Here is a 26,239-nt window from a genome sequence, read left to right as displayed (position 1 = left end):
TGCCCCCCAAACCAAACAGACACACAGCAATCCCTGGTACCCAAGTGGTTTCTGCCCCCCCCCCCCAGCGGCAGATGGGCCTAATACAAATAGGCCAATCTGTCCCCAAGGGGGGCAGAAACGGCCAAGGATAAATTTGCCCTTCATGGGAGCAACCCTTGCATAAAGGTCTGCTCCACATCTGTAATAAATAAATAAAAATAATAATAATCCCTGTTGCCTAGTGGTTTCTGCCCCCCTTGGGGGCAGATCAGCCTAATTAAATAGGCTAATCTGGCAGCAAGGGGGGCAGAAATGGCCTAATTTAAAATTGCCCCCCAGGGGAGCGACCCTTGCTAAAGGTTTCGCTCCCCATCATTGTTTAAATCAAAATAACAAACATCCCTGGTGTTTAGTGGGCATTTTTGCAGCCCGATTGATTTACAATCGGGCTGCAGAAATGTTCAGACAGACATGAAAGGAAAAGAAAGGCATTTCCTTTCATGTCTCTCTGCCCTCCCCATCCACTGATCAGAAGAGAAATACAAACATTTCTTTTCTGATCGTGCTGGAAGCTGGGCTTCCAGCGCGATGGGTTCTGCCTCTGATGAGGTCAGTGAGTGACCGTGCAATGATGTCATCAGACATCGCTAGGGTGGGCGGGGGCGATCGGGGCTAGAAGGGGAAGCAATTCCCCTTCCATCCCTGCCCAAGGGAGGGGGTTGGGAGGCCAGGTCCAGGACGTAACGGTTACGTCCTTGGCACCTGAGTCCTGCAGCCAAGGATGTAACCGTTACGTCCATGGCGGGGATGGGGTTGAAGTCACTACTTCTTTTAAAAAGGTTTCTGATGAGTGACAGCTTCATGTGAGGCTGTGATGCCCATCTGGCATTTCACATGCCATACTTGCTAAACTTACTCAGAGCTTTTAGGAGGTGAACCCCTTTGATAAGTGAGGGCTGTATATTTGGCCTCTGTAATGTGTCATCTGTGTGGACATTCTACATGTGGGTGATCATGGAGGTATTGCCTGATCATATTGGATCACATACATTGATGTCAGAGCTATGAATGTTAGTACCATGTTCATGTTCTGTAGGTGGTAAGTAGCTACACACTTAGGGGGTCATTATGACCCTGGCAGTCAGTGGGTACATGTCGGTAAGTACCCCCAACAGGCTAGCGGTACCTACCGCCATATTATGACATTGACGGGTTGGCTGACCCAACCCGCCAGTGTACCACTCTGACTGCCATGGTGGTGACAGCCCAGCCAGCCGTCACTTCTCCGCCTGCGGGATTATAACCCGCCTACCGCCATGGTTTTCGTGGCTTCCTTACCATCACGAAAACCATGGCGGTAGGCACTATCAGTGACAGGGAATACCTTCCCTGTCACTGATAGGGCTCTCACCCCGCCACCTCCATCTCCAGTTACCCCCCCACAGCCCCTGCCTCTCTAATGCCCCCAACCCCTCTACAATCATGCCCCCACCTCTGCAGACATACACACATACACACATTCCCACAAACATCCAAGCATGCATACTTCCACTCACAAACACTTGCACATACTTTCAAACATGCATGCACACACGCATTCACAAACCATAACATACACACACTCACACCTTCATACATGCACACTCACATCCAACACGCAACACACACCCACATACACGCACATCCAAACATACACACACACACAGAACACCCTACCCCGCTCCCCTATCGAAGCACCCACTTACCTGTGTGCAGTTGGTCCTCTGGCAGGAGACGGGTCGGGCGCTGCTGCCAGCAGCAACATCCACCAGCAGAACACTGCCAGGCCGTATTATTGGTCATAATACGGCTGGTGGCAGTCTACTGGCGTGGCACTGCTGCTGGCAGCAGGTCTACCTTGTAGCCGTCCGCCGGCATGACCACAGCCTGATTTCTGCCATCCTTCTGGCAGAAATCCAGCTGTGGTCATAATATGGTGGACAACTGGTGGCCACCGCAGTGGTCTTTTGGTAGCCGTCGCCGTGGAGGTAGGCGGTTGTAACCGCCAAGGTCCAAATGAAGGCCTTAATTCCTTAGCTGTTCTATGGTATGCATGATAAATAGGCCAAGACATCTTAACAGTTACAGTCCTAACTGTTTTTGCCAACATCATATGTACATTGAAAAGTTCTGTCATAAATCAACATTGTAATGTGTCTTAAACATACTTTCTTTTGCTATTTTGGATATGTTTGAATACTTTTTGTATTGAAACCTATTGTTCGCACTGACTACATTGTGATGCCTGTGTGGTAGTTCACATTCACATGTTAGTGGAATGGTATGAGAGGTCAGTTAATTGTCTTGCATCAAGGTGTATGTCTTGATCATGGTAGCCTCAGGTGTGATCTGTGTCATTCATATTTTTCTGACCAGATAAAAGACTACTCATGTCTGATTTGTGGATAGTGATGTTGCCACTCATCATGATATGCTGAACTGTATTTGGCCACCATGCAAATGAGAGGTGTCCATTGCATTTAAGGAGTAGTTATGTTGCCTGTGGTTGTCTGTGGGTAAATGCTGTGGGCAAAATAGGACCCTACACGTGTGCACTGCTTTGTTTACCGGTGGACAATGACTAAAATGAGTAGGTCCACATAGTATGTATCATCCTATCCCACATCACTATTGATACATATGTTGGTGATATACCCCAAATTTGGATATGCCAAATAGAGTAGTTGCATGTTTGCTAATTTCACTTATGACGGCTGTGAACTCTGTGACGTGAAATGATATTGGCTTGTATGCAACATGCTGTCTTGTGTTTAGCATATGATAAGGTACCCTTCCTGGTATATGACATCAGATCATATTTGAAGTCTGTGTAGATATTGTGAATGTGATATGAGAAAAGCATTGTTACCACTGTTTCCCATAGCTCAGTTGTTGGTTGACTATGTTTCTGTGGATGGGGACCCAGAATCATGTTGCCAAATCAGCTTGGCATGGAATGGTTAGTGTAATTTCTCTACTTATACGAGGGTAATATAGGTGAGAGATTGGTGGCTTAGCTGGTGTGTGACATTATTCTTATATAGGGGAGTAGATTGTGTCTTGTTGTGACATGATTTTGGCACTAAGCTGGTTGTACCTGTGGGTGTAATACTACTAGATGTAATTTTAAAGATGTGTACATTGTGATGTTAGTGTATTAAAAGAATGTGATGATCCTCCCTCTCCTTCTGATTTCCAGCATTGGCATTGGCAGGAGATGGGGCACAGCCACGTGAGGAAGCTGGTGGCCACAGGACTTTAAGTCTACATACCACCACGAGGGACCCAGTGGCCCTGAGGGTGAAGTGAGTGCAACAGGAGAGACAGGATGCACCTCATCATCCTCAGAATCCTCCTCCAATGGACACTCTCTGGTGGTGACAGGCCCATCTGGGACCACCCCAGCACCATCTCTGTCTAACACCACCTTTTCTATCACCATGCTCCCTGTATCTCCTCACCCAGTTGGCCGTGCCCGCTCACCTAAGAGGGTAAGCATCTACTTTACTGCAGGTACCTCTGCCCCAGCTCCTGCTGCCCTCAGTGAGGAGGCTATTGACGTCTTGCATTTGATATCTGAGAGTCAATCGACCATCATGAATGCTATCCAAGGGCTGGCAACTCGGATACAACAGAGTAATGCATTCCTGGAGGGCAATTACTGTGCACTGGCTGGCCTACAGAGATCCTTTCAGGCTCTTGCCTCAACACTGATGACAGCCAGTCACCCTTTGTCTCCTATCCCCCTCCACCTACCTCTTCCCAAACCAAATCCCCCTTCCCCGACCCAGCCAAAGGTCACAAACAGACAGGCATGCATCCACCTCAACATCCAAGGGTAATGCTTTCAAACCAAAGCACCACAGGACACACGACCGGCTTACACACAAGCGACAATCAGATGCATATACAGCAACAGTAACAACTTACCCTGACATACCCACCATCCCACCATCATAGACAGCACACTAGACACACCTGCAGACACCACACCAACATTCACAGATTCAGCTACTATACCTATCCTACTCACAGACAGCACCCCAGCAGACCCTCAGAATCCCCCTAGTCAATGTACCAGCAGACACCTCACCACTGACACTCCTTCATGCAGCACATCCACCATACCTTCAGTCACCACCCCAGCAGACAGCTATGCACCAACCGTGGCATCTCCCAGCACCTCCACCCCTATTCAGCCCAAAACACATAAACACCCTAACTCACCCACCACACACAAGCATACCTGCCACAAACATGCACTCAAGACATCCACACCAACATCTCTTGCAACCACCCCCTCTCCCTCTACACCCAAATCCTTTTGCTATGACCATCCCCTTGTGTACAAAAGCTTTCCTTTCTGAGTTTGCCCTTTTCCCTACTCCTCTCCCCTTGAGATACCCCTAAACGTGCTGTTTCCCTCCCTAATGCTATCTTTTCCAACACCAAGTCCTCCCCTACCCCCATGCCCCTGGTCCCACCAAGAGGTCTACCATTCCCAAGAAGACCCAATGCTCCCACAGGACCCTAAACCCCTCTTCCAAGTCAAATCCAAATCCACCCCTCCCAAGCCTAAGCCCAAACCCCCCTCCACCAGAACCCGCAAAGATCATCCCTGAGATGCCTGCCTGCTCTCTTGATGCCCCCACCAGTGGAGATTACATGGTACTCAGGAGTCGAGTTAGGGGAACCAATGTGTGCATGGGTGTGCAATCCATAGCTAATGGACTGGCCTATGGTCTTTGACTTTGATCTCATTTTGTGAGAAATATATTAAGAATGGCAGGTTGTTGGTTTCATGCATTCATCTTTGTCCTGAATTCCCTTTCCTAGGTTAGAGTTGTCCCTGGTTGACATTGGTTGTGTGAGTATTTGTGTGTGTGTGGTGCTTCTGCTTCCTGTATTGTGTGGGCAGTATGTCAGGGTGTGTGCAGTGCTTTTGTACCCCAGGTCTTGGTTGTGAGTAGGGCCTGTATATTTAGCAGACATGTTGTCATGGTATTGTGTTATGTTTGTTTTGACATGTGTTCATTCTTGTGGTGTGTAGCATTGTGTGCTTTGACTGTGTGAGTGTGCTTGTATTGTGCATCTTCTGATATGTATGATGTGCTGTGTGATTTGTGGTGTGTGTGTCGATTGGCAAGTTGTTGGTTGTACATTGTGCCCTTGGGTAGTGTCTACTGTGAGTGCTTGCCAATGTATTTATGATTGTGCGGTTGTGGTGCTATTGTGGCATGTTGTGTTGTATGGTATTGCATGAGACTGGGCGTGTGCTGTGTATCTGTGCATATGTGTGTTTTTTTTACATGTGGTGTGTATGTGTAGTTGCTGTAATGTGTGTGCCTTGAATGTGTGGGTGTTTGCGTAGCTGTATGTGAGTGTGCATGTCAGTGTACAGGTACATGTGAGTGTACCCCTCATCAACTATGTCCCTACAGTCTGCTATGTAAGTGTAAAACATTTAACAATAGTTAGTGTGTCTACTTACAGTTGATGTCATTGTCAGTAGCGAATATTTTGGCGAGCAACAGCAGTGCGATGACTTCTAGTTGTGATTCCATGGCAGCTCCTGACAAGTATGGCTCCCTGTAGGTGAGTCTCTCCTTTTATACAGTTTCTTTCCACCTGGGTTTCTGTGCTTGTGTGACCGCAGTTGAAATACTGGCGGTGTGTAGCCTTGTAATATGTCCGGTGAAAACATCGTCTCTGTCAGCCTGCTGATGCCTTCAGTCATACTTGGCAGTCTGACCGCAGTGTCACTGCTGGTGGTGCTTTGGCTGTATTCCATAGGGAATACTGCTAAAGTCATAATTTGGCTGTCTTCTTCACCAGCCTGTTGATGGTATGACCACCACTGCCAACATGGCAGGCACTGGACTACCAAACTCATATGAGATCCTTTATCACAAAGTTTAAGCAAAGGATTACCTGAAGTAGAGGATGTGTCAAATATGATAGCAGTTCTTGAGACACTCATTCTTATATTTGCTGTGTTTTTAAGCATGGAGAGCTGAATTTCTGGTGCACAATCTGCCTTCAGTGTTGATTCTTTAAATGGGCCAGTTCCAAGCTAAACCGTGGCTAGCTATGGTATATCCTGACAAACCATTTAACTTGAGCAGGTGCCACAATGAAAAGGATGGGTGAAAGTTAGGCGGACTAGAATTTGAATGCCACAGCAATAGTGGGTGCAACCAAGGTAGGTAAAATAGGTTATGCTAGACAAAGTCCAATTCATGAGTATTTCCAACAAGACAGGTATGCTCTTTTACATGCTAAATGAAGCTATGGGCAGTGAGTATCCTATCAAGAAAGAAGAGATTAATTTACTTATGGACAAAGGTTGGGGTCATTTTATACAAACAGCATGTCACAAGTAGGGTTTAAAATCAATAATATTCTACTATACATGCTCAAACAGTATTACAATTACTATTCTTTCTTTTTGCGTCCAGATTACAGATGTAAACTCTTTTGCTGCTCTTTTGCTGTTGCCACAATTACTGTTAGTACAAACAATATGGAGTTTTATTCCTTCAGCAATGATTGGTTTTATTTTTAAAATGAGACGGACACACATGAAACATCAAAACCTCCTTATGGGTATTCTATTTGTAGGATAATCACACTCTCCCCTTAAGTACCATAGGTGGGTACACCGGTGGGATGGGACAAACCTGCTCTAACTTATGAAGGAGGGAAACAGGAATGGTTTAGCTAAGTACTCACTTTCCTTTATGCATCGGGAACTTGTAGTGTTAGGTAAAGCGCTGCTTGTGTCTCTAAAGTGCAATACAGTCCTAGCTAATTGGTGGCCTCATTTACCTCAAAGAGTTCCTGCCTTCCAGGGAGAATACAAAAAATGTGTATAGAGCAAAGGAAGAAAATGTAATAGTGTTTTTCTTATCACACAAATAGAAATACATTATAGCACTGGGAATGGTCCTCTATTGAGATATTCCTCTTTCTGGAGAATCAGTGTTTGGCCTCTTCGAATAAACTAACCTAATGAGATTAAAGCACAATTTTGAAAAGTTGAGAGATCGTCGCGTGGGAGCAAACAAAATGGCCTCTTACCAGCGTACTTCCTGAGCCGTTGAGGAAACCTTCCCACGGAAGAGCAGATTTTGACAGATGATGAAAGGTTATCTACAGGCAATGAATACGATATGATATATCAGGGAGCAGCATGGTGAGTTTTTAAGCTCCTAACTTTCATTATCACAAGAGTTTATCCTCTTCAGTCCGCTGTCTCCTCATGATTACGGGCCCCATACATGATGTTTTTTATTCTTAGTTTTCCAGAACATTACTAAAAAATGACTAACTGTTACTATAATAAAAACATGAATTACCCATATAGATATAATAAATTGAAATTCTTTTTGACAATACTTTCATCATCTTCCTTTGAGAATCCTGAATTCTGAGAACAGAGGTTGTTGGTTTTATGCTGGTACTCAACACATTTTTTTATAAACTCTGGAAATAATATTACCATTGTGATACAAGTGTCTCAATATCATCAGGATGGATGCTTCACATATTTCCAAAACCACAACATCCCTGCCCCAACTACTAATGGGCAGTAGGATCCTGGGGGTAATTACAATAAAAAAGACAAGAAAGATCCATCCTTCCACACTAAGGCTCTCAGGCCGTTGGTAAAAAAAAAGTAATATGACCATGGCGGAAACCGCTCAGGCACACAGCCACTTTAACACTCCGACTGCCACGGCGGTAGCAACAAGCACCACGGCGGTAACCGCCAACAGCCAGGCAGAAGGCAATGTACTGCCCACTGTATTAAGACAGGCCTATCCTCCACTTTTTCCGGGGCGGTACCAACGACATCAAAAGCACAGTGGAAACAGAACACAGAAATCAAAGGACTCACCTCTGGACATTCAGGGAACAACCACGATGCCATGGAGCCCGAGTTGCACATTTGCCCCATGCTCGTCTACCTCTTCCTGCATTACGAACATCAATGCCGGCGAAGACGATCACAGTGAGTACTGCTGCCTAGCACACAAGGGAGGGGGGAGGAAAAAGAGAGAGAGACACACACGCAACACCCCCTCCCCCCACCCCCAACACCATACACACAACCAGATGCAGCAACTTTACATATTCACCCCCTACCCCTCAGGAATAATGCAAGGACAAAAAGATTGGAAGAAAGTGAGTCTAATACGGTAAGAAAACATGAATAAGTGCATCAAAATACAAACGTATATACATATTTACAAATGGAGGGATACTGCCCAGTCCTCAATGTCTGTGGGCCACAGGGCCACAACACATAGGCCAAGGCAACACCTCACTCCTGCAACAACATGGAGAGAACAATTTAGGGGCATCAGGTCAAAAATACACAGGCACCTCAGGGGGACCAGGAATGGGGGGCACCTCAGCCGGAAGATGGTACAACGCCACTGGCCCTGGAGGGGGCTACATGCCCTGTGCGATGTCCTGGGGAGTGCAAGGCCACAGTCTCTTAAGTGGGTGGTTTGCCCACTGCTTGGTACTGGGGAGTGTAAGGCCACAGTCTCTCAAGTGGGTGTTTTGCTCACTGCTTGGTACTGGGGAGTGCAAGGCCACAGTCTCTCAAGTGGGTGGTTTTCCCACTGCTTGGTCCTGGGGAGCGCAAGGCCACAGTCTCTCAAGTGGGTGGATTTCCCACTGCTTGGTCCTTGGGAGTGCAAGGCCACAGCATCTCTAGTGGATGGCTTCTCCACTGGTTCTGGAGAGGTAATTGTGCCCAGTGTGCTTCATCCTAGAAAGAATGGGGTGAGTGGATGGCTTCTTCCACTGGTTCTGGAGGGGCCTTGTGCCCTGTGATGCCGATCTTGGGGAGTGCAAGGTCACAGTCTCTCACCTGGGTGTCACACCTACAGGATTAGCAGGGGCCAGGACGCACTACAGCCCATGGAGGCAGGACTACACACTGCCTGCCGGTGGTGACAGCTGCTCAGAGGTGGCAGTGGCAGGTCTGGTGTTGGGGATGGCAATGGTGCTGGTGGCGGTGGTTGCAATGGTGGGGGAGGCTCCAGCCCATCCCTCGCAGCCTCAGACAACTGGCCACTGTGGCGGCTGCTGGCATTGGTGCTGGTGGTGAAGCTGGCAGTGGTGGGGGGATGCTCCAGCCCATCCCCTGTAGCCTCGCATGGCTTCCCACTGGGGCTGCTGCTGCAGGCAGTAGTGCTGATGGTGGTGCTGATGGTGGTGCTGGTGGTGGTGCTGGTGGCAGTGCTGGTGGAAGGGCTGGCATTGGAGGGGATGCTCCAGCCCTTCCCCTGCAGCCTCGGACGGCTGAACCACCATGGTTATAGGTGGGGGCTCCGAATGAGTCCCAGCACCAGGCCTCCTGTCCTTCAGGCCTACAGGTGCTGGCCCCTTGCCCTTCACTTTTGCAGCTAGTGGTGCCTTCTTGCCCTTCACTTTACAGCTGGTGGTGCCTCCTTGCCCTGCCTTGATGCACCTGGTGCATGCACACTTCCAGTACTGCTGGCTGGTTCTTGGGATCCTCTCCAACCTGCAGTAGCTGTCAACACTACTGTGGTCGTGGACTAGGTGGCTGAGGTGCTCGCTTGGGTTCTGACCACCCTGGCTGACGTGAAGGACGGGGGGAGGGAAGAGGTCAACGAAGCTTCTTAGCGACATTGGGGCGGGAAGAGGGTAAAGCTTTGGGAGTGGAGGGAGAGGAAGTGGTTGTAGGAGGTGTCTGTCTGCTGTGTTTGGGTGCAGGTGCATGGGCTGGATGCTGTTGTGAGGTGGATGGATGTTGGGTGTCTGAGTGCTTGCGTTTGTGTACTTTGAGAAGAGGGGGCACAGACACAGTGAGAAGGACACTGGACACAGGGGATGTGTGCATGGATGTGGGGGTGGTGACTGCCAGTGAGGGGTTTGTAGTGATAGACGTGCTGTTGATGGAAGTAATGGATGAGGATATAGTGCATGTAGTTATGTGTGTAGATGCTACTGAGAGGGAGGTGGACGAGGAGGAGGGGGACACAGTGGAGGCAGTGGATGCTGATATGTCTGCATCTCGATCATGTTTGTGTGAGTGCCTGTGGGATGATGTGTGGTGCTTGTGTTTGCCTGAACCACTCCTGTGTGTTGTCCTGGGTGCATGCTGGTCTGCCTGTGTTCTTGGGATAGGTTGGCGTTGAGGGAAATGGGACTGGGACTGGGTAGAGGAAGTTGGAGGGGGAAGGCTAGAAACAGGGATAATGGCTGCCATCAGAGATGAGGCCAGAGCCTGGATTGATCTCTGTTGGGCCGCCATGCCAGAGTGAATGCCCTCCAGGAATGCATTTGTTTGTTGCAAATAGGCTGCCAGCCTCTGGATGGCATTCACAATGGTTGACTGCCCAACAGAGATGGATCGCAGGAGGTCAATAGCCTCCTCACTCAGGGCAGCAGGGCTAACTGGGGCAGGGCCTGAGGGTGAACAGATAGAAAATGGCAGTCACGTCCAGGATCGCAGGAGGTCAATAGCCTCCTCACTCAGGGCAGCAGGGCTAACTGGGGCAGGGCCTGAGGGTGAACAGATAGAAAATGGCAGTCACGTCCACAGCAGTGTGTACTGTCACATCCGGCGTACATCACCATTGGCCACTGTAACCCATAGGGCCCAATGGGACCCACTGAGGAGTTTCACAGTGGTTTTCAACCCCCTCCCGCAATGGAGCACAACGTCATCTGAATTACCTAATTTCCACATGTCACTCCATACAGGACAGGTGGACGCCATTTCAAGGGAGAGGGCAGGCCATGGCATCTAACTGAGTCACAGTACCTATATGCACCATTTGGGCCTAAACAACAATCTTATGTTACAATCACAACATGCAATGCAGCGTAGTGTTTTGAAATATGGGATACTGACCAGCTAGTCACCATTGCCCCCTAGATTGCAACAGCTGCAGATGAGTTGGAGATGGAGACATCCCCCCGTGTACAGGCCGCTGGTGGACTTGGCAACAATGGAGGACATCCACATTATCCTCACCTATAGACTTGATAGGGCCGTAATCACAAAGCTGTGTGCCAAATTGGAACATGACCTGATATCTGCTATCCGACAGCCCACTGGGATCCCCCCTCTTGTACAAGTCCCATCTGTGGTCCATTTCCTGGCACGTGGCTCCTTCGAAGTGACAGTGGGCTTGGCAGCAGGAATGTTTCAGCCAATGTTCTCAATAGTGTCTCCCCTGATTAAACACATGTGTAGCTACATCATTTTTCCCAAGGTGGAGGATTTGGCCACAGTGAAAGCTGATTTCCATGCAATGGGACATATCCCCAACCTTACTGGGGCCATTGATGGTACACATATTGCATCTGTCCCACCCCAGAGAAATGAACAGGTGTTCAGAAACCAAAAGAGCTTTCACTCCATGAATGTGCAGATAGTATGACTGGCAGAGCAGTCAATCTCTCATGTCAATGCAAAGTATCCTGGGTTGGTACATGATGCCTTTATCCTGAGGAATAGCAGCATCCCATATGTGATGGCTAAACTCCAGAGGTGCCGGGTGTGGCAAATATGTGAGCCTTGGTTCCCACCCAGTGGATGTTGGTGTATGGGTATGTGTGGGCCCTAAGGGTTAGTGTGTGTCTAACAGTCGTCCCTCAATATTTGCAGGTGACTCTGGTTACCCCAACCTCTCATGGCTACTGACCCCTGTGAGGAATCCCAGGACGAGGGCAGAGGAACGTTACATTGAGGCACATGGGCGAACAAGAAGAATAATAGAAAGGACATTCAGCCTCCTGAAGGCCAGGTTTCCTTGCCCCATCTAACAGGTGGATCCCTGTACTACTCACCCAAGAAGGTGTGCCAGGTCATCGTGGCATGCTTACATCGCCAGGTGCCTTTTCTGCAGGAGGATGAGGCTGGAGATGGGCATGTGGCAGCAGTAGACCCTGTGGACAGTGAAGATGAGGAGGCAGAGGATGAGGATGAGGACAATAGAAGTGCTATTATAAGACAGTGCATCCAATGACACACGGGTAAGACACTATAATTACACTTTACATTGACAGTTTTGTATTTGACATTGTCACTGGCAGGCTGATTTTCCAAATTCTATGCCCACTGTACCCTTTGGCATTTCTATTTTCAGATATTTGTGTCTCACTATTGCTCCTGATGTGTTGACTGCAGCCAACTACAGGTCATTCCTATGTATACAATACTGTACAGTTATATGGCAGTGCTTAAAGCGTGTTAAACAAATACATGGTTAAATGATTTGACGGACTTCCTACTTGTATTTTTTGAAATGGTGTTTACTTAAGTGCTAATGATTAGAGGGGGGATGTGCAATGGGCTGGGGGTGATGATGGAGGAAAGTCCAGGTTGTAGTCTAGTCCATTTGTATCACAGGTGCATTGTCCAAGGGGGCATAGGAAGGGGAGCAATGGCAGTTCAAGGTGGACGTGTTGATAGAGTGGGACACAAGGGTGACATTCAGGAGAGCCTTATTTCCTGGCGGGCGTCTTGGCAACGTTCTGTGGCTTCTGCCTGGGTTGCAGGGACCATTTGCTGGGTGGTTCTCCTTCTGCCTGTTGGTCCTGTGGTGGGGCCTCCTGTCCACTAGCAGCAGAGGAGGTGGAAGGCTGTTCATTGGTTTGCCTAGTGTCAGGGGCCCAGTGGTGTGCCACTGGCTCCCTCATGGTGTTGGCCATGTCAGCCTTTGAAGTCCTCCCTGATCCCCAGGTACTGTCCCTCCTGCAGCCACTGGGTCTCCTGCAACTTGTCCAGTATCTGGCCCATCATCTCCCTGGAATGGTGGTATACTTCCAGGATGTTGGTAAGTGCCATCTGGAAAGTCGGTTTCCTGGGCCTGTCCTCCCCCTGTCGCACAGCTGTCCCCCCACCTTCCCTGTTGTCCTGTGCCTCTGTCCCCAGAGCCATGTGCCCACTACCACTGACCCCAGGTCCTTGATCGTCCTGTGTTTGTGGGGTGGCCTGGGGTCCCTGTAGTGGTGGACACACTGATGATTGACGTGTCCTGGGGACAGAGGTATGACCCACTTGATGGGTACTGTGCTGGTGTTTCCTGAGGGGGAGGCTCTGTCGTTGTATGGGACTGTGTCTGGGTAACTGACTGTCCGGAGATCCCTGATGGGCCAGGTTGGTTATCCAGATCCAGGCGTCCAGAGCTGCTGTCATCACTGTGGGCCTCTTCTTGGGGTAGACTGGACGTTGCTGGCACCACCGTTGGGTGGGAGACCTGTAGGGATGAAAATGCAGTGTTATTGCTTCTGTGTGTGTAATCCTGTGCATGGGTGTGCTGCCCTGTATGGTTGTTATTGCCTTTGCAGCTTTGACTTGTGTGAGTAGTGATTTTGTGGGCTAGGTGATTGTCTCTAGTGTGCATGCTTTAGTAATGGGTGTCCATGCAGGTCTGTGAGGGGTGTCCATGCATTGGAGTTGCATGCAGGGCTTGGTATTTGGATTAATGTATTGTGATGGTGGGATATGTGGTAGGTGGTGAAGTGATGGGAGTGAGGGTAGGGGTGGGGGTTTGTGATGGCATGCAGGTAGGGGGCTGATGGTAATAGAGATTTGACTTACCAGAGTCTAGTCCTCCTACTCCTTCCAGGCCCTCAGAAAGCATGATCGCCAAGACCTGCATCTGCCATGTTGTTAGTTTTGGGGGAGGAGGTGGGGATCCACCACCAGCCCTCTGGACAGCTATTTGGTATCTTGCTGCTGTGGAACGTACCTACCCCCGTAGGTCGTTCCACCTCTTCCTGATGTCATCCCTTGTTCTAGGGTGCTGTCCAACAGCATTGACCCTGTCCACAATTCGACACCATAGCTTCATCTTCCTTGCAATGGACGTCTGCTGCACCTGTGATCCGAATAGTTGTGGCTCTACCCGGTTGATTTCCTCCACCATGACCCTTAGCTCCATCTCAGAAAACCTGGGGTTTCGTTGCGGTGCCATGAGTGTATTGTGAGTGGTGTGGGCGAGGGAGTGTGGGGTGATGTGTTGGGGAGAGTGATGTAAGGTGCGTGGGTGGTGTATAGGTGATGGTGGTATGTGGCTCTGGTTGTGTGGGTGTTCTTGCTGTCTCTCTATTGGCAATGGTTGGTAGTCATAAAGGGGTGTGGGTAGTGTGGGTATGTATTTTATCGTGGTGTGGTTGTATGGGTGTGGTGTATGTATGAGTGTCAAGTGTGTGTAGTTTGAATTGTCCAATGTGGTGTTCTTTTGTTTGAGTGTGTGTATTTTGAGCACAGCGCGGCGTACCCCCAATGGTTTAGCACTATTGAATGTCCGCTGCAGTGATTTGTGGGTCATAATGCTGTGGGCCCAGTTCTGTTGGTGTAATAGTCTGAGTTTTGGTACCGCAATTTTATCACTGACCTTTGGGCTAGAGGACTTATGTGTATGGCTGTATAGTGACAGATTGCTATGTGTGGGTGCATATTGCTAATATGGGTGGCGGTAATCCGCTAAGGCGGTATGTTGGCAGCAGTCAGCATGGCGGTAAGTGGGATTTACTGCGAAGGTTATAATGAGGGCCTAAATTCCCTCCATATCCAGATGATATTTTACTTTTCATTTCAAACCCCCAAGCTATTCTTTCTGAATGTTTGTATCCATTACACAAGTGCTTCAATGTTTCAGGTTACAAACTTAATTTGGACAAATAAAAGGTTTTACCTTTGAATTCTTATTTCTACCCAACACATTTAAAGATACCAGCTTCACCTGGAACTAGTAAATGTTTGGGTATATTTCAGTCTAACTCTATTAAAGCCATATCCAAATCAATTTGAATGAACTTATGTCAAAAATGTCAAAAATGCCTGACAGATGGTCCTCTTTATATTTATCCTGGTGGGGTAGCCAGAATTAAAATGATTATGCTGCCTATAGTACCTTTTTGTTAGTCCATGCTTGCAGTTAAACTCCCTTCTGTTTTTTAATAAGTTATTTACAAAATTTCTATGGAACAAGCAGAACTCAAGTATATCACTGGCCAAACTACAGAAATCTGGGGATAATGGAGGAATCAATTTTCCATGCTTTGAACACTATCATCCAGCTTTCAATTTAAAACAACATTGGATGTTTCTTCCTTCCTCATCCCATGATATTACGTTATGGAGACAAATAAAACAAATGCAAATTGCTACTTTTTCCTTTAAAGACGCAATCAATTTTTAAAAAATCCCTAAATCCTTCCTTTCACCAATAACTACTCATTGTATTTTTATTGCCATGCCCCTGCTTCCTAGTTCCCAATCTCCACAAGAGAATTTTAAACAAACTCCTATATGTTGTTTTAAGTTATAACATCAAAGAATATGGTTCTCTCCTGGAAAGAATGGACATATAATCATATTATAACCTTAGATCATTTACTTTCCAATAAAGGTTTGACTGAATTTTAGGACCTTTAACAGATATACCGTATTTCTACTTGTTGGAATTTTTTACTTATGCAGGGTCATCCCCAATCTTTTTGCATCCTATTTTTTCTGACCTGTTGCTGTTGGCTTTTAAACTCTGAACACTTTACCACTGCTAACCAGTGCTAATGTGTATATGTTCTCTGTGTAAATTGTATTGTTGATTGGTTTATCCAGGATTGGCATATTTTATTTACTAGTAAGTCCCTGGTAAAGTGCACTGGAGGTGCCAGGGCCTGTAAACCAAATGCTACTAATGGGTCTGCAGCACTGGTTGTGCCACCCACATGGATAGCTCTGTAAACATGTCTCAGACCTGCCACTGCAGTGTCTGCAGTTTTAACTGTAAATTCGACTTGGCAAGTGTACCCACTTGCCAGGCCCAAACCTTCCCTTTTCCTACATGTCAGACACCCCTAAGGTAGGCCCTAGGTAGCCCCAAGGGCAGGGTGCAGTGCATGGTTAAGGTAGGGCATATAGTAATGTGTTTTATATGTCATGACAGTGAAATATTGCTAAATTTGTTTTTCACTGTTGCAAGGCCTGTCCCTCTCTTAGGTTAACATGGTAACTACCTTTAAATCTGATTCAAGTGTAGATTCCCTTTGGGAGTGGATTGACATGTGGAGTTTGGGGTCTCCGAGCCACAATTTAAAAATACATCTTTTAGTAAAGTTGATTTTAATATTGTGTGTTTGAAAATGCCACTTTTAGAAAGTGAGCATTTTCTTGCTTATACCATTTTTGTGACTCTGCCGGTTTGTGGTTTCCCTGTCTGGGTCATTTTGACAGTTGGGCTGGTTGCACCTCACACTAGACAGTGACACAAAGGGAGCTGCGGTTTAGTCTGCATTTCCTGATGAGCCATCGGCGCTAGAAGGGAGGGAAGGAGTGGTTACTTACACCTGAAAGGGATGTGCCTGTCCTCACACAATGCAGTCTCCGACCCCATGGTGAGTGTCTGGGGCCTCGCCTGGGCAAGGCAGGATTTCACATTCACAAGAGACTTTACTTTGAAGTAGGCCTACTTCACAGGAGAAATTGGGTATAAGAAGGGCACCCAAAACCACAGACTTTAGATCACTTCTGGACATCAAGAGGAACCTCTGCCTGGAGAAGAGCTGAAGAGCTGAGGAGAAGTGCTGCCCTACCTGTGACTGTGCTTTGTGGAGCTATTCTGCAGTTGCTGCTTCTCCCAGAGTAAGAGGGCAAAGACTGGACTTTGTGTGCCTTCCATCTTGTGAAGAACTCTCCAAGGGTTTCATTTAGAGCTTGCCTCCTGTCTCAGGGACTTCTCTTTGCCAGAACCTGGACTCTCTGGAGAGAATACTGCTCTGACAAGTGGTACCCTATCCAGTCCCTGGGCCCTTGAAGGAAAAGCTGGTGGAAATCCAAGGAAATCTACGCCGCAGCTAAATCCGGTGACAACCGACTCTGTGATCTTCACTGGAACGCGTCGACCTTCGCAGGCCCGATGCTGCTGCAGCCTCGCTGATGTCCGCGACTCCGTGGAAGTCACCGCACCACATCGTGACCGATGCCACTCGTAGTGATTGGATTCAACATTTCGCACAGACTCCGCAATCCCCGACTTCGCGCATCAGCTTGTTTTCACTCTTCACCAAAGGTACTGTACTTCGGGGTCTACACGACTCCGTGTCCGGTGCCACTGGTGTCAGCTTGTTGGGAACGACTCCGTCACGACGCTGTGTTAACATCTCATCGAAGCATTTTGTGTTTCTAAGCGCTATTTTTGAGTTTATTCTTTAAACATTCATAAATGTATGTTGGATTTTTGTTGCTTTGGTCTTGTTTTGTTTAGACAGATATTTCCTAGTGTTCGAAACTGGTGTTGTGTCATTTTGTAGTATTTTCATTAAGTTACTATGGGGGTCATTCTGACCCTGGCGGTAAAAGGCTCTTACCGCCGGTCAGAAGACCGCCATCATCCCGCCGCGGTAAACCGCCACGGTCATTCTGACCCACAACTGCCAAACCGCCAAAAACCCGACATCCACTGAAGGCCGCCTCATCAGCGGTCAGCGATAAACTGGAGATGACCAAACCTCCACCGTCACGCCAACACAAACACGCCCATGCCATTACGACCACGAATCCACGCGGCGGTCTTTCAACCGCGGTATTCCATTGGCGGTACACACCGCCGCGCTCAAAATACACACACCTTTACAAAACACAGCCACATTGGACAATTCGAAATACACACACCTGATACACATACACACACCACTCCCACACACCCATCACTATATAAAACACACACCCACATCACCCACAAACCCCCACAAATCGAAATTCAGAGACAAGGCGCAATACACAGAGAGAGAGCACAGGGAACGCAAACCACAACACACACAGGAACCCAACATCATCACCCACATCACATCTACGCACAAAACACCACACACCACCACACTCATCACCACAAACACCACCCCACACCTCATCAACACCACCCCATGGCACCCCAAAGACACCCCAGGTTCTCGGACCAAGAACTCAGGGTCATGGTGGAGGAAATAATCAGGGTAGAGCCCCAGCTCTTCGGCACACAGGTGCAGCACACCACAATAGCCAGGAAGGCGGAGCTATGGCAAAGGATCGTCGACAGGGTCAACGCTGTGGGACAGCATCCCAGAAATCGGGAAGACATCCGAAAGCGATGGAACGACCTACGGGGGAAGGTGCGGTCGATGGTGTCAAGATACAACATCGCTGTGCAGAAGACTGGCGGCGGACCCCCACCCACTCCACCCGAATTCACAGCATGGGAGCAAGAGGTCTTGAACATCCTGCATCCTGAGGGCATCGCTGGAGTAGGTGGAGGAATGGACTCTGGTAAGTCTAATCTCAACTACTTCACCCCCCCAACCACCAGGATGCCAACCCACACCCCCACCCTCACCCCTAACCCCCCAGCACACATTCTCCCTGTTAATGTCTCACCAGCACAACCCACCCGAAGGTCCGCTCAATCACCCTCCTGGTACGCCCATGGGCCTCATTGTACCGTTCCTCTGCCCTGGTCCTGGGATTCCTCACTGGGGTCAATAGCCAAGGCAGGTTTGGGTAACCAGAGTCACCAATTAGCCACACACAGTGTCTCTGTAGCAGTTCCATCACATAAGGGATGCTGCTATTTCGCATGACGTACGCGTCATGCACTGACCCTGGGAACTTGGCATTTAAATGGGAGATGTACTGGTCAGCCAAACAGACCACCTGGACAGTCATCGAATGATAATTTTTACGGTTCCTGTACACCTGCTCATCGTCTTTTGGGGGATCCAAAGCCACATGGGTCCCATCAATGGCACCAATGATATTGGGAATGTGTACAAGGACATAGAAATCACCCTTCACTGTAGGCAAGTCACCCACCTCAGGGAAAATGATGTAGCTCCGCATGTATTTCATCAGGGCAGACAACACTCTGGACAACACCTTTGAAAACATAGGCTGAGACATCCCAGAAGAAATGGCCACGGTAGTTTGAAATGATCCACTTGCCAAAAAATGCAGTACTGACAGCACCTGCACTAGAGGCGGAATCCCTGTTGGTTAGCGGATGGGTGACATCAGGTCTGGCTCCAGCTGGGCACACAGTTTCTGTATAGTGGCACAGTTGAGTCTGTAGGTGAGTATGACGTGTCTTTCTTCCATTGTCGACAGGTCCACCAGCGGTCTGTACACGGGAAGATTCCTCCGTCTCCTCGCAAGTCCCAGCGGATGATGCCTAGGAAGGACAACATGGAGCACAGAGTCAAGCAACCCACAGGTAAGTGCCCACAGCATGCCCAGTACACGAATCTCTCGGGATTGAATGGCTAGTATGATTGTCGGTGAAAGGCCTAGCCATGTGTGACGCAGTAGGATTTAAGCCATGTGGGCCCTTGAAATGGCGGCTGCCTGACCTGTGAAGTGTGACAATGTGAAGTGAGGTCATAGCGCAAGCGTGGCACACCGTGGCGGTAGGCGGTCGCAGTCCGCGGCGCAAAGCCGCATTGGACAACATTGAACCCTATGGGTTTCAGGAGCCAATGGCGGTGAGCGCCGGCGGTCGCGGCACGCACCGCCGCGGTACGCACCGCCGCGGCCGTAACCGCCATTTTCTCTCTGCTTGATCACACGAGACCTGAGCATCCACAGGAGAGGACCTATACTGCAAGTGCTGCTGTGATCTCGGTCTGGAAGTGACAATGGCTGCTGCGACTGGGGAAAGGGCCCCCGCCACAGTTGGAGAAGCTCGTGGACGGGGTCCTCCCCCAGTATGCGCTACTCTACGGGCCTCCAGACCAACAGGTGAGTACATGGGGGGCAATGCATAGTGCCCAATGCCTGGGCTGAGTGGGAAGGATGTACGATGGAGGGGAGGGCAGCGAATGACGAATGCATGGCACGACAGATGAGAGCATGTGCCACATGGCAAGGTTGGGGAGGGGGGGCCACTCACATCGAGCATGCAGAAAAGTGATGATGTTTCTCTTCCCCCCCTGTACATGTCACATAGGTCAGCGCCCATCAGAAGATTGACATTTGGCGTGCCATCGCCAAGGACGTCCGGGCCCTGGGGGTCCACACCAGAAGGGGCACCCACTGCCGCAAGAGGTGGGAGGACATCCGCCGCGGGAGCAGGAAGACCACGGAGGCTCTGCTGGGGATGGCCTCCCAACCTAGGAGGGGTGCCAGTCGTACCTTGACCCCCCTGATGTCCCGGATCCTGGTGGTGGCCTACCCCGATTTAGATGGGCGCTTGAGGACATCACAGCAGACACAAGGGGGTGAGTACCAGCACATTCAGCTATTTTGCGCGCAGTGGAGGTGCCTGGGTGAGGGAGGAGGGCTGTGGGTATCCCTAGGCCAAGGCGATTTCTGTAGGATAGGCCCATCCGTGAAATATGGTCCTGTGCCCCCCCCCACCTCTGTAGGGTGCCTAGTGACGCGATTCATGGACCAGTGTATACTGTGTGGGCAGTTGTCGCCCATAGGCTTGTAGGGCATGTCCCAGTGAGTGAGTAGTGTACCTCAAGTGCGCAGCGTAGTGCAGGGGGCTTCTGTGTCTGTCCTCTCCGCCAACGGTGTCCCCAATGCATGCACTCAACTTGTCTTTATGTCTTCCACCCCCCCCCATTTTCTTTGTTTTTCTGTGAATGTGTGCATTAGCATCATCAGGCGGAGGAGAAGTGGCATCGGCGCAAGAGGGAGCTGCATCTCACATGGCCCCGGAGGGCCATGCAACGGACTCCGACATGACCAGTGAGACAGAGGGCGAGGGGGGCTCCACCACGGGGACCCGTGGAGACGGCAGCGACACCGACACGTCCTCGGAAGGGAGCTCCCTTGCGGTGGCGGCAACATCCGTGCCCACCGATCCTACAGGTACAGCCGCCACCCAGCGCACCAGCTCCGCCCTCCCAGCAGCCCCTCGGCCTTCGGCCCGTGCCCGCAAGGCCAGGAAGCCGGCCATCTCCTTCGCCCCAGGCACCTCAGGCCCTGCCCCAGTCATCCCTGCTGCCCTCAGTGAGGAGGTCATTGACCTCCTGAGGACCATCATTGTTGGGCAGTCTACCCTTTTGAATGCCATCCAGGGTGTGGAGAGGGAGGTGCATCAAAGCAATGCATACCTGGAGGGCCTTCATTCGGGTCAGGCTGCCCATCAACGATCGTTCAACGCTCTGGCCTCAGCACTGACGGCAGCGATTGTCCCTGTCTCCAGCCTCCCTCTTCTGACTCCCTCCACCCAGTCCCACTCCCCTGTTCCTCTGCCTATCCCATCCACACCTACAGACCAGCCTGCACACACCTCAACACCCAAGGGCAGCTCATCCAGACATAAGCACCACAGGACACACAAGCATTCACCCAAGCAACATCCAGATGCAGACATGCCAACAGCCACTACCTCCTCTGTGTCCCCCACCTCCTCGTCTCCCTCCTCCCTCCCTGTGACGTCTCCACACACACCTGCAAGCACACCACCATCAGCCATTGCACCCATCACCAGCACACCCTCCACACCAGTCCGCACACGTGCAGTCACCACCCCCACTGCCATGTACACGTCCCCTGTGTCCTCTCCCAGTGTGTCTGTCACCCCCGCTTCCCAACCACACAAACGCAGGCAGGCACCCAAACAACAGCCATCCACCTCACGTCAGCCTCCTGCCCAAGCACCTGCACCCAAAGACAGCACACTTGACTCTCCTACAACCACATCCTCTTCCTCCACTCCCATACCCACTCCAGCCACCCTTCCTATGGCTCCAAAGAAAATTTACCTCTCTAAAGTGGACCTCTTTTCCTCACCTGACCCACCCCCTCCATCCCGTAAGAGTTCCACAAACACCTCAGCCACCACCAGCCCAGCAACTCCAAAGAACGTCGTGCCTGGTTTTTGGAGTCCGCCCTTTCCTTGGGCTGGGACATCGTCCAGCAGCAAAGGCACAGCCAGCCCCCCCCTGGGAAGAGGACCAAAAAACTGAAGGGCAGGCGTGACAGGCCTGATACGCCTGCCCCCAAGGAGGGTAGCCTTGCACCGTCACCTGCCACATCGGGTAAGGGAGCCAAGGGCCACGGACAGTCTGCCAAGGAGGGCAAGGGCAGCAAGGAGCAAAACGCAGGGAGCAACCGACCTGGCCATGAGGGCCCCACCAGCCCCATTCCGGGGGTATCGAAGGAGAGCCAGGGCCCCAGGACTCCATCACAGGAGGGCCCCGCAACGGAAAGGTCCGATGCAGACTGAGCGGCAAGTATTGGCCAGGTGTGGTGCACTGGAAACACAAGACAGGCACCGCTGAACAGGGCCCCGCAATGAGGAGCACCGCTGAACACGGCCCCGCCGTGAGAAGCACCGCTGAACAGGGCCCCGCCGTGCGAAGCACGGCTGAACAGGGCCCCGCCGTGACCAGAACCGCTGAACAGGGCCCCGCCGTGAGAAGCACCGCTGAACAGGGCCCCGCCGTGAGGAGCACCGCTGAACAGGGCCCCGCCGTGTGGAGCACCGCTGAACAGAGCCCCGCCGTGAGAAGCACCGCTGAACAGGGCCCCGCCGTGAGGAGCACCGCTGAACAGGGCCCTGCCGTGACCAGAACCGCTGAACAGGGCCCCGCCGTGAGAAGCACCGCTGAACAGGGCCCCGCCGTGAGAAGCACCGCTGAACAGGGCCCCGCCGTGAGGAGCACCACTGAACAGGGCCCCGCCGTGAGGAGCACCGCTGAACAGGGCCCCGCCGTGAGAAGCACCGCTGAACAGGGCCCCGCCGTGAGGAGCACCACTGAACAGGGCCCTTCCTGTCAAGCACCGCTCCGCTGGGCCCTTCCTGTCAAGCACCGCTCCGCTGGGCCCTTCATCTCAAGCACCGCTCCGCTGGGCCCTTCGTGTCAAGCACCGCTCCGCTGGGCCCTTCCTGTCAAGCACCGCTCCGCTGGGCCCTTCATCTCAAGCACCGCTCCGCTGGGCCCTTCATCTCAAGCACCGCTCCGCTGGGCCCTTCCTGTCAAGCACCACTCCGCTGGACCCTTCATCTCAAGCACCGCTCCGCTGGGCCCTTCCTGTCAAGCACCGCTCCGCTGGGCCCCGCCGTCTCAATCACCGCTCCTCTGTGCCCTTCCTGTCAAGCACAGCTCCGCTGGGCCCTTCCTGTCAAGCACCGCTCCGCTGGGCCCTTCATCTCAAGCACCGCTCCGCTGGGCCCTTCCTGTCAAGCACCGCTCCGCTGGGCCCCGCCGTCTCAAGCACCGCTCCGCTGGGCCCTTCCTGTCAAGCACCGCTCCGCTGGGCCCTTCATCTCAAGCACCGCTCCGCTGGGCCCTTCCTGTCAAGCACCGCTCCGCTGGGCCCCGCCGTCTCAAGCACCTCTCCGCTGGGCCCTTCCTGTCAAGCACCGCTCCGCTGGGCCCTTCATCTCAAGCGCCGCTCCGCTGGGCCCTTCATCTCAAGCTCTGCTGGCCCATTGGCAGTCCCGGTTCTGTGTCGGGCAGGCCTTCACGACGCACTCTGCCCACCATGCCTCCTCCATGACCAGTGGTCTCTGTAATCCACCTGATGGACTGTGGCTTTGCACTCCCTAGGATGCCACAGTGGGCAATCCACCCACTGTAGAGACTTGTGAGACTGTGGCTTTGCACTCCCCAGGATGGCACAGTGGGCAACCCACCCACTGTAGAGACTTGTGAGACTGTGGCTTTGCACTCCCCAGGATGGCACAGTGGGCATGGAGGCCCTTCGTGGATCTGGCGTCGTGGACTCATGTGGCTGAGGTGCCCCCCCTTCCCTTCCCCCTGAGGTGCCTGTCTTTTTATTTTAGTGATGCCCCAGCAGTGTTCTATCCAATGGACTCGATCTCGTGTGTGGGCTTTGCCCATGTGCTGCTGCACAATGGCCCACGGACATTTGGACTTTGAATGACTGGGCTGGACTTTTGCTACTTGTATGGATAGAGTTCTAGATGTGTATTCATTCTTCATATATTGCTAAGGTCGCTATACTTTATTGTTGCAATAATATGGTTCTACTTTTACATTCATTGCCTTTTGTCTTTGTTTTTTGGGGGGGGTTGGGGTGGTCACTCGGACTTTTTTAGCTGCATAGGTGTGTAGGGATTTCGGTTGGGGTGAGGATGGGGGTGGGTGTGTGGCGTATGTGTGTGCCCGTAACCTTTCCTCCTCCCCCCTCCCCTGTGTCGTAGCAGCAGTACTCACCGTTGTCGTCTGCGGCGAGGTTCGTGATCCTGGAAGAAGAGCAGGAAGGCAACGGCTAGGAGGATGTGGAGTTCGGGTTTCATGCTGTTCCGATTCCGCGTGGAGTGTGTCGAGGTAAGCGTTTTCCATTGAAGATGTCTGTTTCCGCCGTGTTTTTATCGGCGGGGTTCCCGCCCCGGAAAAGGTGGCGGATAGGTGGGTCGTGATAGGGTGGGCGGTACATTGTCTGCTGCCTGCCTGTTGGCGGTGACCGCCGCGCTGTTTGTTTGTACCGCCGTTGCGGTCGGAGTGTTAAAGCGGCGACCTGTGTTGGCGGTTCCCGCCAGGGTCAGAATTAATATTTTTAGGCCGCCAGCCTGTTGGCGGGTTGGCCGCCGCTTTTACACTGACCGCCAGGGTCAGAATGACCCCCTATGTGTGTTGGTACAAATACTTTACACCTAGCACTCTCAAGTTAAGCCTACTGCTCTGCCAAGCTACCAAGGGGGTAAGCAGGGGTTAGCTGAGGGTGATTCTATTTTACCCTGACTAAAGTGAGGGTCCTTGCTTGAACAGGGAGTAACCTGACTGTCAACCAAAGACTCCATTGCTAACACTACTCATTATGCTGCTCAATATCAACAACTTAAAAATATTCTCCATAGAATACTATCTCTATCATCACTGTTATTTCCCCCCCACACAGACATCTTCTCAATCTTATAACTTTTCTTTACAGGTCAAGACATCATTCATATATAACATTCTGGTGAATCACCAAAATCTAAATTATAATTAACAAGGGGATTAAGAGTTTCCTTTAGAAACAAAGACAAATATGTGGTCTAAACTCCACATAACATCTCGCTAAGCATATACAACTCAAACATTATTTTATTTTCTGACTAAACTTCGCTATACTCCTACCGATATTTGTAGCTATAAATTAATTGCAGATAATAAATGATGGTCATGCTCATAAGAAAACAGTCTACCAAAGTACCTTTTAGTTTACTACATATCTTTTCAGGTAGTTCCTCTTCTTTGTGACAATCACAGACTATGCTAGGAACATTTGTTGACCTATTTATTGCTGATGCATTGCAAATCATAACTTCCAATTACAAAAATACCACAAAAATATCTATAGTTGCATGTGGATTTAATTTGCTATAATCATAGAATGGATCATGTGAATGATAACCCTATTCAATTGACAATTAAAAGAGATAAAATATGTCTTCCTATCCCTTCATATCTTTCAAAACAAAACATTTCTCATTCCATTACTGATGTAGTGTTGGAACCTCCATGACTTTCCTTATAAATATATGGTTGCAATATTACAAGTATATGATTTTTACTTTGCATTGCTATTTTTTACTTCTTCTTTTATCCTTCTTTCTTCTCTCTCTCCTCGCTCTCTTTAATAAAAATGTTAAAAAAATGCTAATATTGTAGTACAATATTTAATTTTGTTGATTACACATAGGCCCTCATTACAACCCTGGCGGTCAGTGATAAAGTGGCGGTACTACCCCCAACAGGCTGGCGGTAACTATCACCAAAATATGACCATGGCAGAAAGATCACTGAGAGACAGCCAATGTACCACACCGACCACCAGGGCAGAAACAACAGCCACCACAGCGGTAGCTGCCTACAGACAGGCGGAAGTCAAAGTTACGCCCACCATATTACAACTACACAATCCGCCACCTTTTCCGGGGATACCAACGACATCAAAAGCCTGGCGGGAACAGACGTTAGAAGTGAAAGGAATTATCATTGGGGAAGACCCACGCCACCATGGAACCGGAACTTCATGTTTTTCCGATGATATTCTACGTTCTGCTCCACCACGAACACCAACGCCGGCGAAGACGACGACGGTGAGAACAGCCGTCCAGCACACAAGGGAGGGGGGAGGAAAAAGAAAGTGACAGCCCCCCATGCACAACACACACACACCCACACCCACACACACCATACACAAAACCAGATGCACAAGAAAACTAGTTAATCCCCCTAAATCGCCTGAAAAATGCAAGGACAAAACAATTTCACCAAAGAG

The sequence above is a fragment of the Pleurodeles waltl genome, chromosome 2_1 (assembly GCF_031143425.1).
Source record: "Pleurodeles waltl isolate 20211129_DDA chromosome 2_1, aPleWal1.hap1.20221129, whole genome shotgun sequence".
NCBI lineage: Eukaryota > Metazoa > Chordata > Amphibia > Caudata > Salamandridae > Pleurodeles > Pleurodeles waltl.
This window is presented reverse-complemented; position numbering follows the sequence as displayed.